This window comes from Petaurus breviceps, unplaced genomic scaffold, assembly GCF_028583685.1.
Source record: "Petaurus breviceps papuanus isolate PSGF00001 unplaced genomic scaffold, PetGlider_PUasm1.0 78, whole genome shotgun sequence".
Taxonomy (NCBI): domain Eukaryota; kingdom Metazoa; phylum Chordata; class Mammalia; order Diprotodontia; family Petauridae; genus Petaurus; species Petaurus breviceps.
The window spans coordinates 6,530,916-6,542,076 of record NW_027186502.1 but is presented as its reverse complement, the minus strand read 5'-3'; positions in this window follow the sequence as shown (position 1 = coordinate 6,542,076).

Here is an 11,161-nt window from a genome sequence, read left to right as displayed (position 1 = left end):
AACAAATCTTCATCTTAGATTCTTTGGACTCATAGTTGGTCAGAAGTCTTAAGTTTTTTATTGTTTGTTTGCTTTTGATATTATTGTCCTATTATAAATTATTCTCCCTGCACCATCACTTTGTTCTTCATAAGTTTATATTTTTTAGGTTTATCTAAAATTGTCCCCAAATTTCTCATAATGCCTAATATTCCATTACATGTGTTTTCTACAATTTCTTCAACCATTCCCTAAATATCTTAACAGGTATTCTAAAATACATACTGAGATTCAAGTTCACACTACTTTCAAGTTCTTTTGTATTGCCTCCTTTCAATCCTCCTAAGGTGCAAGGAATTTGCTTAGCCTCTGACTATTCTTTCCTTTTCTCTTAACTACAATCTACACTCCTATGCCCACCTTATTTCCCTATTGAGATTACTGTGCTTCTATAGCAAATTATTTGTGTGTTCAAGCTTCCTGTGTCCATTTCAGATAAGAGTGAACAGCCCTGATTTTCTCTTCTCCTCACATACCTCCCTCCATGTTTGTATACCCTTCTTATCACACATACCAAATTATGGGGAAATAAGCTTCACCCCAAGGCTGCAAAGTAAATGCACTAAAAGAATGACAATAGTGGTTTGGTAAGGTTGTCTACAGTATTATTCCCTTCAGCTAAAGAACCATCAGAGCATTGGTAAGTTCTGACAGGGCCTACCATTAGAGATAAGTGGTTCACTGCATAAAAAAAAAATTTCTGCAACTTCTGCTATTGACTGTGCACCCAAACATGCCCATTTTCCCTTGGATAGTCCAGCCATTCATTGAGTTTCCAGGCTAATGACCACTTGATATTGGCCATATAGATGACCTGAACTCTTTCTCTCCTCTTGCATAAGACAGCATCATGTACTCAGTAGCTCAACTCTCAGTTCACTAAGAGGATAGAAACTGAGTTGTACTCTCAGCAAAGAACTATGGTGAATGCCAAGTTCATAATGGATAGAACCATCTGTAAATTAGATATCAGGTCCTGTAGTGTCTAAATCATTGTTAGAAAACACCCAGACATATAAAGACTGCTTTGTAGGATGGGAAGGGGTAGTGAGAAATCAGTGGAATTATTAAAGTTTGGAAAATCAGCAACTATTGTATTCAATTCCCAGCAGTCCTCTTCAAAGAGCCTGTTTTTTGTCTGTCTTCCATATTGATCACATTGGATTGATGTAATGTAATGATCTGCTATGAAGGTGGAGATTTCAGCAATACCCTAGGGTATTTGATATTCACAACATGGGAATATTTGGGCAAATTAATGATATTCCATTGAGCTTTCCCTATTGTAATGACCCCACCAAACAACCAAACTGGCACAAACCCATAAAATTCATACCTACATTCATTCATTTGGATTTGTGACTATGATAGAAGAAGTTATGCAAGTAGTTCTCATCTTTTCATGGAAAGGCATTATATATCAATGCCATTTCATGTCTGACCCAAGTTTGATCCTGAGGGAAGAGGATCACCTGGCATGTTGACCCCAACCTCCCGCTCAATTAGTTATCACTCAAACACAGGGCCTCCAATTCCACTGTAATCAAATTGTAAAAAGAGAGTGGCTTTGGGGAGGTTGGCCCTATACAGGAAGTTGGCCAAAACAGAGAGTTCATCTGGTATTTCTAAAGAGCATACTAAGGGACAGGTCAGAGATCTCTCTCTTAATCATGAGCTTTAAAAACCAGATCTGTGGCCATTACTTAGATAAGATTTTCTGTCTTCCTAGCCTTTGGAGACAGTCTGCCCAGAAGGACAACACCACTATCATATGCCTAATATTAGGGACCTCCCTGATCTTCCCATATGTCAGTTTGTTCCTGATGAGTAGGAGATGAGCTCTAAAAGACTTTTGAATCATACTCCTCATAGGAAGATAGGCACTTATTCAGTACTACACAATGTTGGAAGACATATTAGTCAGCCTCCCTTTCTCACCTCCATTGCCTACTTGCAAGTTTCTCAGTTTTTCCTTGAAAGCCTATGAAATCTTCAAAAATTCGTTAGCTCAGGGAACTAATCACGGGCCATTAACATCACTTCCTGATTGAGTGACAAAAATACAAAACAAAACAAAACAGAAACTGAGATGTTCAGGTGATCTCTGATGTTTGACTCAGATATCAATGAACAACTCACAGTCAGGGGAGCTTCATTCAATTGAATCAACTTGGGGTATACTCACAGAATATAATTGTTTAATATCCTTCTCACATAACTAAGTGAATCTTGTAAGTTGAAAGTTGAATGATCTATGACAGACCTACACAACTTGTCAGTAGGTAGGGTGAAAAATTAAAAGTGGCTAAACTTCTTCGGACGGCAGATAGGTTTTGAGCAGCTCACTTTCTAAGTAGAGCTATAATTAATGATTAAACTATTTTGCAAATAAATCATATTGAAAAGGGGAAATTTCAATTAATTGCACTTAATAAGATTTTTATTTATTGTGAAATCACATTAATGTTAAAAATTTACTTTAAGTGGTACAAGTTTTAATGTGTTTTTCAGGTTTTCTTACAGTTTACATTTAGTTAATGGGATGTATTATACTTCTTGTCAGCAATCAGTTTATCATACTCTGGAATCATGTTTGAAATCAATTTCTTTAGAAATCTGTAAATTCACCTTCATAGCCACCTCATTTTCTGACTTTGCTCTCTTGAAAAACCATTGCTCCCCAATGAGATTTCTCAACAATTTGGATGCTTTAAGTTGCTTTTCATTGGTGTCCAACTTGCTTAAGTCAGGATGCTTTGATTAGAAACTGTGGTGAAGATTGTATTCCTTTGGAATGGCTATTACTTCTCAGAAAACAAGGCACAATATTTTGTCTCTCATGTAAGTAAATGATTGCCTGTTGACTCTGGATTAAACACTCTATATTTTGCTTTGATTTTCCACTTCTTTTTGTCACCAATTTTACAAAGTCACCCCAAAAACTTTAATATTAGAACCAAAAATCTCCACAGCAACTGCTCACATATGAAGAAATACTGAACTAAGTGTCTTATCTTGGAAAGAGTACCAGATACTCATGTAACTTGGAGGGTAGTCATTCAGTGAAGGAGGGGAAGAAGCTCTCATGTTGTTTCCGCTCATTTCATAGAGAGCGTCAGCTGCATTGACATGTGGCTACAATAACTCTGTCCCTGTTCAACTCCAGTAATGATCAAAAACACAGTGAAAAGATATGACTCTTGCTCTTCTTGGCCTAGAGACAGACTGGCAACAGTTGGTTGCCATGGGTCACATGATAAACGCAGTGACAACCCACCCTCCAAGTTACATGATTGGCACAATAGTAATTAGTGAAAGGAGGGTTAAGCAGGGAGTGGACAAAGCACTCATTATATCTTTACTTTCATATCCTCTACATTTTTTGCAGAGTGCCCAAAATCTTTGGTTAGGCTATAAGCAGCCTGTGGGTCATATGTTGTGCAAGCCTGATCTATGGCCATCTATATTGTTGCAATATAGAACATAAAGTCCAAGATAACTGGCCTGAATCAGGCCCAGACCATAACAACACTCAATCTTTGACTCCTAAAAATGCTGTTTGGAGTCTACCTTTAAGTTAGAACAAGAGAACAAGGAACTCCTTAGGGGAAGAAATCTACTTGGCTACCACTCAAATCCATCTGAATTTTCCTATCCTGATTTTATGGTCAAAGAGTAGCTAGGTGGCACAAAGAATATACCACTAAGCCTGAATCCAAATCCAGCCTGACACTCACTGTGTGTCCCGGGGTAGTCAGTTAACTTCACTCTACCTAAGTCTCCTAAACTGTAAAATGGAGATAATAGTACCTACCTAACAGGTTGTTGTGAGGATCAAATGAAATAATATGTGTAATGTGCTTAGAAGATATAATGCCTAGAAAATAGAACATGCTTAATAAATACTATTTACTTTCTTCCTTATAAAGCATCAGATCATTTTTACTACACAGTTGTCCTTAGTTAATTACCCAATTTATGAATTTGGGATCAACCTCCATTGTCTATAAACAAATTATCAAAACCTCTAAAATCTTGACCTTCTATTGATATTTGACCTCCAGGTCAATTATTTCCTTCCCTGTATATGCCTTAGTCTCTTCCACTTCAACATCCCCCAATAAGGAGGTATTCTTTGATGTGATAAGTGGGGGACTGGAGCCAAGATGAGTGGGATTAGCATTGGGACAGCTGGAAGAATTGAATTGACTACACTTGGTATCCCTCCACCCCCCACCCCAGACAGACAAATCTCATTACTAATAGCTCAAATCTCCTATTAGGACAAAGTTAGATTAGTATTAGATCTCAGCCAGTAGCAGACAGTGCCATCTTATCCTCAGCCCCTTGTCAATTTGACCATCACAAGGTCCACTAATTAGCCCTCCACTTTCTGTACCACACCTAACATAGATTCATTTAATTTCATTTTATACTTTGACAGCCAGATTTTTTAAGATACCAGTAGCCACAGAACAGTGAAGTGGGAAGTGTTTTTTGTCCTTTGGTTCTCTGTTACTGTCAAGGAGATGGTTTCTTAGCCTCCTGCTATTGAACTCAGTAGCACATTGTACCAGCAATGTGATATTCACAGCACCCACAGTGGCTGTGAATATGCTGGTGTAGTCATTAATCACAAAATGTAACAGGTTCTCCACATGGAGGACAGAACCAAAGCTTTTATTCAAATATCAGGAATCTGAGTCCAAAAACCAGAAAGTCAAAGTCATTACAGTAACCATGAAGTTGGTACACATAGCCAATGAGGAGAACACACATATTCCCAGGCCTTCAAAACAAAATAGGCTCCCTCAAGCAAGGATCCTCCTTTCTTACTCACTCAAGCAAGGATCTTCCTTTCTTCTCTCACAGTACCTCCTCAGCTGCTCACTCCCAGAAGTTCCAGCTCCCAGCAGTTCTCATTCCTGGCAGTTCTGACTGGCTCTCAGAAGTTCTTAGTAGCTCTGGATAGCTCTCAGAAGTTCTCAATTCAGTTCTCAGAAGTTCTCGGGATACTAACAGCTCTCTCTCAGCAATTCTGTCTCTCTTACATATGGTATTAGCTTCTCCCTGTTCCGCCCCTTCCTGTTACATCATCAACTTTCTCCCACTGTGGGACTCACAAGTTCTGGATCTTAATATGTGATACAATCATGAACTTGAAACAAGGTGCTAAGTACCTGTTTGCTTGCCAACACAAGGGGCATGGAAGACCTTCAAATCCGATTACTATTACACACATCCTTTCTATCCTCAGAAACTTCAGATTCCTCATATTGGTGGGATTATTGAACAAGATCCCTAATTCTTGAAAAATAGGGACTGATAGTGAACGACCTCAGTAATCAAGAGAGATCCATATTCTTTATTCTTGTCAGTGTTATATCCTTTGTTTGTAGCAATCCAAGAACCTATACAAAATGTTACCAAGTGTAAGGTCTAAAATGTGATGAGATTGAGTTATGGTAATCTAAAAAAAGCACAACACACATTCTAACAACAGAAGAAAGAACAACTCTTTTTAGATAGCCATAGCAAGTATGCTAGCAGATATTTTAAAAGGATACAAAATGCACTAATATTTTGCTTTCCTACTTGCCCAAAGAATACACCAGGTTGGTAAAAAAAATATGGTGGGAGTAGGAGGAATCTCTCACATATGAAGAAATGTATCTACTTCTTGGTGTGGTCTTAAAGCTTGGTGTGGCTTGTAGGCCTTAGCATATTAAATTAATCAGTAAAACAAGTAGAATTCTACATCCTAGTTGGAAACTTCAACAGGCTACTTATTTTTAGAGAATAATACCCTGGGTTAGTGCTTCCTGAATTCTCATTCTCAGTCTCTATGATTTATAACCTTGATTAAAGTCAGTTTATACCCCTTTAAATTCCAACTACTGCCTTGGACCTAGTCAGTCCCTTAGATGCAAGTACTGGAGAAGTGACATCTGTTATTCATGTCACTTCTTTATCGAATAAACTTAAATAGCTCTGTGCTCTCTAGTATCAAGAACAAATACCTACTTATTGTTATTTAAAGTCCTCAAAAATCTTCCTCCAAATTATCTTTCAAAACCTTTCAAAATTTTTCTCCTCACATATTGTACATTTCACCTGAACTAGAGAATTTGCTATTCATGACAAAGAACATTTTTTGTTTCACCTCAGTGCCTTGGAAGAGGCTGTATTTCACTTCTACCTCTTAGGATCTCTATCTCAATTTGAGACATTGAAGTGTCAATTCCTACATGAGATCTTCCTTTTTTGTACTTCTGTCTATCTGCCTGTCTGTCTGTCTGTCTATCTATCTATCTATCTATCTATCTATCTATCATCTTTCTATCTGTCTGTCAATCTGTCTGTCTCTAGTACATAGTATGTGTCATATTCATGTTTTATGTTATATATACACACTACAAATATTTATCTATAATATATATTTATTATTATATAACATTTCATATGAATTTTATATTACATGGCATATACACATATATGTGCATTGTGTGCATATTTTTATACATAATACAAATACATATGCAAATACCATACATACATTTGTATATGATGAATATTCTCCCAGATCATGACTTCTAACCATAGCTGTTCCAACAGGGTTGTCTCCAGGACCCTATTTTCTTCACCTATTATATCGTTTAATTAATTTACCTATCCCACTATTTAATTACAATCTCTTTGTTGATAATTCTTAAATGTACCTGTTCTGGCCCAAACTGTCTACTGACCTCCAGATTCTCATTTCTGATTGCCTTTTAGACATCTCAAACTGGATGTCCAGTAGACAACTTAAAGTCAGCATGTCCACAATTGAATGCTCCATTTAACAAACTCCTTAATTAGCTAGCCCCTTTATCCCTTTCTAATCTTCTTACACCTTACTCCCCACCACATACTCTTTGATCCAGTGGCAATAGCCTCCTGGTTCTTTTACAAATAAGACACACCATCTCTCAGCTCTGAATAGCTCTGTGCTATTGGCACGATAAAATGCTCTCCCTCCTCTATTCTCCCTACCAAATTCCTTGTGTTCCATTACATTAAAATTAAAATCCCATCTTTTCTGGAAGCTATTCCTAAATTCACTTAGTTCTAGTGACTTCCCTCCTTGAATTATTTCTTATTTATTCTGTATGTAGATGACTTTGTATGTGTGAGTTTATATATGTGTGTATGTAAATAAACATACACATACACACATATAATATACATACACACAGACATATATATGATTTCTTTCCTTTTATTTTATTTTTAATTAAATGTCAGAAACATTCTTTTTTTATTTTTTTTTGGAGGGCAATTGGGGGTAAGTGACTTGCCCAAAGTCACACGGCTACCAAGTGTTAAGTATCTGAGGCCGGATTTGAACTGAGGTCCTCCAGACTCCAGGTCTGGTGCTCTTTCCACTGTGCCACCTAGCTGTCCCTAGAAACATTCTTCAAAATAATTTTAGTTCCATATTCTCTTTCCCTCCCTTCTTTCTCTTCCCCTTCCTTGAGAAGGCAAGTAATTTGATATAGATTATAAATGTGTAGTTTTATAAAATAATTCTATACTAGCCATGTTGCAAGAGAAAACACAGAACAAAAAAAGAGAGAAAATTTAAAACTATTGCTCTTCAATCTGCCTCAGACTTCACCAGTTCTTTCTCTGGAGGTGGATAAAAGTTTTCACCCTAAGGGCTTTTAAATTGTTTTGGATCATTGTAGTGCTCAGAATAGCTGTCAGAGTTTATTATCCCACGTGTGTACAATGTTATCCTACTCTTGCTCACTTCACTTTGCATCAGTTCATATACACCTTTCCAAGTTTTTTCTGAAAGCATCCTGCTAGTCATTTCTTTTTTTTTTTTTTTAAAGCAATTGGGGTTAAGTAACTTGCTCAAGGTTACACGGCCAGTTATTATTTCTGGGTGTGGTGCTGAGTATCTGAGCCCGGATTTGATCCAGGTCATCCCGACACTGGAGCCAGTGCTCTTACTCACTGTGCTACCTGGCCACCCCCTGCTAGTCATTTCTTAAAGCACGATAATATCCCATCACAGTTGTATCCCCCAATTTGTTTAGCCATTCCATAATTTATGGCATAGCCTTTATTTCCAATTCTTTGCCACTATAAAAAAAAGCTGCTATAACTATTTTTATACATAGAGTTTCTTTTTTTTTCTTTGAACTCTTTTTCATGCAGACATGGTAGTGATATTACTGGGTCAAAGGATATAAACAGTTCTATAGCCCTTTGAACATAGTTCCAAATTGTTCTCCAGAACAGTTGGATCAGTTCATAACACCACCAAGAGTCTATTAGAGTCTGAATTTTTGCATATCCCTTCCAAAGTGTATTTTTCCTTTTTTTTTTTATCATATTAGCCAATCTGTTAGTTGTGAAATGGTACCTCAGAGTTCTTTTAATTTGCATTTCTCTGATCTATAGTTTAGGAGAGCATTTTTTCATGAATAGAGATAGCTTTGATTTCTTCTGAATATTGTTCATACCTTTTGATCATTTATCTATTGAGGAATGATACATTTTCTTTTGCTTTTTCTTTTCTTTTCTTTTTTTTTGGAGGGGGAAAGTCAGGGAAATTGGGATTAAGTGACTTGCCCAAGTAAGTGTTAAGTGCCTGAGTCTGGATTTGAACTCAGATCCTCCTGACTCCAGAGAAGGCACTCTATTTACTGCACCACTGACTGCCCCAACACACATTCTTATAAATTTGGTTAGGTTCGCTATATATTTGAAAAAGTGAGGCCTTAACAGAGAAACTTGTAAAAAAAAAATCCAGTTTTCTGCTTTCCTTCCAATCTTGTCTCCATTGGTTCCGTTCATGTAAAAACCTTTAATTTAATAAATAATTTATTGATTTTAGATATTGTAATGTTTGCTGTCTCTTTTTTGGTAAAAACTTCTTCCCTTATCCATCAAACTTACAAGTAAACTATTTCATGCTTTCCTAATTTATTTATGATGTAACCCTTTATATCTAAACAACATACCCATTTTGACCTCATCTTGGTATACAATATGAGATACTGATCTATTAAATGCCAAACTTATTTCCAGTTTTCCCAGCAATTTGTATCAAATAATAAGTTTTAGTCCCCAAAATTTTGTTTTGTCTTTTTTGTCTTGTCAAGCACTCTAATACTATGTCCAGGTACTACTATGTATTATATACCTAACCTATTCCACTGATCCACCACACTATTTTTTTGCCAGTACCAGATTATTTTGATGATTATGACTTTGTGATACAGTTTGAGATCTGGTACTTCTAGAATACCTTCATTCACATTTATATTCTGGCCTTTTGTTCTTACAGATGAATTTTGTTATTGTTTTTTCTAGCTCTATGAAATATTTTTGGTAGTTTGTATGGCACTGAATAAGTAAATTAATTTAGGTAGAATCATGTAAATTAGGTAGAATCTGTATATGGGCAATCCAACCAGGTCCTTGATGGTGCCAGCAAAAGATCTGTAATTTCTTTCGGATAATTTTAGGTGATGGGGTATATAACCAGGAAAAGCCCCCATGGTAACTCTATGTGAGGCAATTCAGGCATCCTCCAATTCTTATTTCACTTAAAGACAAGGAAATCATTTCAGATCAGTAATGTTTCCACTGACTCCCATTAAAGCAGCTCCCTAGTCACAAAAAGGCATAAAAGGTGACTGATCTGATGGAGTCAGGAATTTTCACTCATCAACATTGCCCCATAGCAATGTAAGACTCTACACTGTACCCTGCTGATGAAACACTTTTCTGAGCAGATAAGAAGGGAACTGTGTCTTTCAGTGAGAAGCTCTATATTATTACTGGATATGTGTTCTATCCTATGGCTAAGGAAACATTTTATTAACTATTGAATGATTTAAGTGTATTTCATTTCCCTCTGACATCAAACCTAAGGTACCATATTGGCTTATGGATAAAAGATGCCTTGTCTGGATCACAGTGCCATGGCTAATCTGGATGAGTACATTGTGATGATGTATATTTTTAGCTTTTGACCATCAGCACCTGTATGGACTTTTCAGTGACCTCTGTACCATTTGTTGTGGAAATACTTAGCATCACCTAAGCCATTCCACTTTCTTAATATCAAATAATATAGACACCCAAAACAAGGAGTCAAAAGAAAGTTCCTTACTAGTGATGAAGATGGATGAAACTAGAGTACTTCACTATGCCGAATTCCCTTACAGCATTCCTGTGTAGTCCATAAGGCAGAAATATGATACTACATGACTTATAGTGAACAGAAGAAAGCTAAATAAAATTTTCATAGCCATCACTTTAGTCATTCTTTGCCTTGTCAGTGTGGTAGACCAGGTAATTGAGTGCTGGAATGAGTAATATAAGCACATAGAATTCCCTACTGTTTTTTTTTAAATTTCTGTGACTGAAACCAATCAGAAATATTTCCCTTTAATCTGGAAGGAGTCTAGTATAACACTCGCACTAAGTCTATCCCTGCCTCCCAAAGTTAAACTACTTTTTAAAATGAAAGTTTGGCTTCCTAGAGGGTGGTGGCTGATAAGTATGAGTGTTCTTCCCACTAACAATCAATGAGACTTTGCCCTTTAGCAAAGATATTTAGAAATACAGTATAGATAGCACAATAGTTACCAAAAAACATCCTCCTCCAAAAAAATAAGTGCCTAGCACACAATCTGATAGATAGATTTGATTAGATAGATAAACAGATAGACAGAAAGATAGATAGATAGATAGATAGATAGATAGATAGATAGATAGATAGATAGATAGATAGATAGATAGATAGATAGATGAAATATGGTATCTTTGGGGACAGTGAACATGAAGTACAAACATAGAGAATACACATAGTTTCTGATTGCTGAAAGTATTTTTCTCCCTTCATAATACATTTGCATGAAGATCTCTTTACTTGTAACTCTCTCCTATGCTTCAAAATTTCATTCTTTTAAATTACATAACTTACACCTTTTTTGTTGAACTAAAGGGATCATATTCCTTTGATCTTTTACTATTTCTCCTGGCTGGATGTATTATCTCCTACTAGTTCACCTTCTCTTATTCTAACTGCATTCTACTATTTGCTTCTGGCCAAATC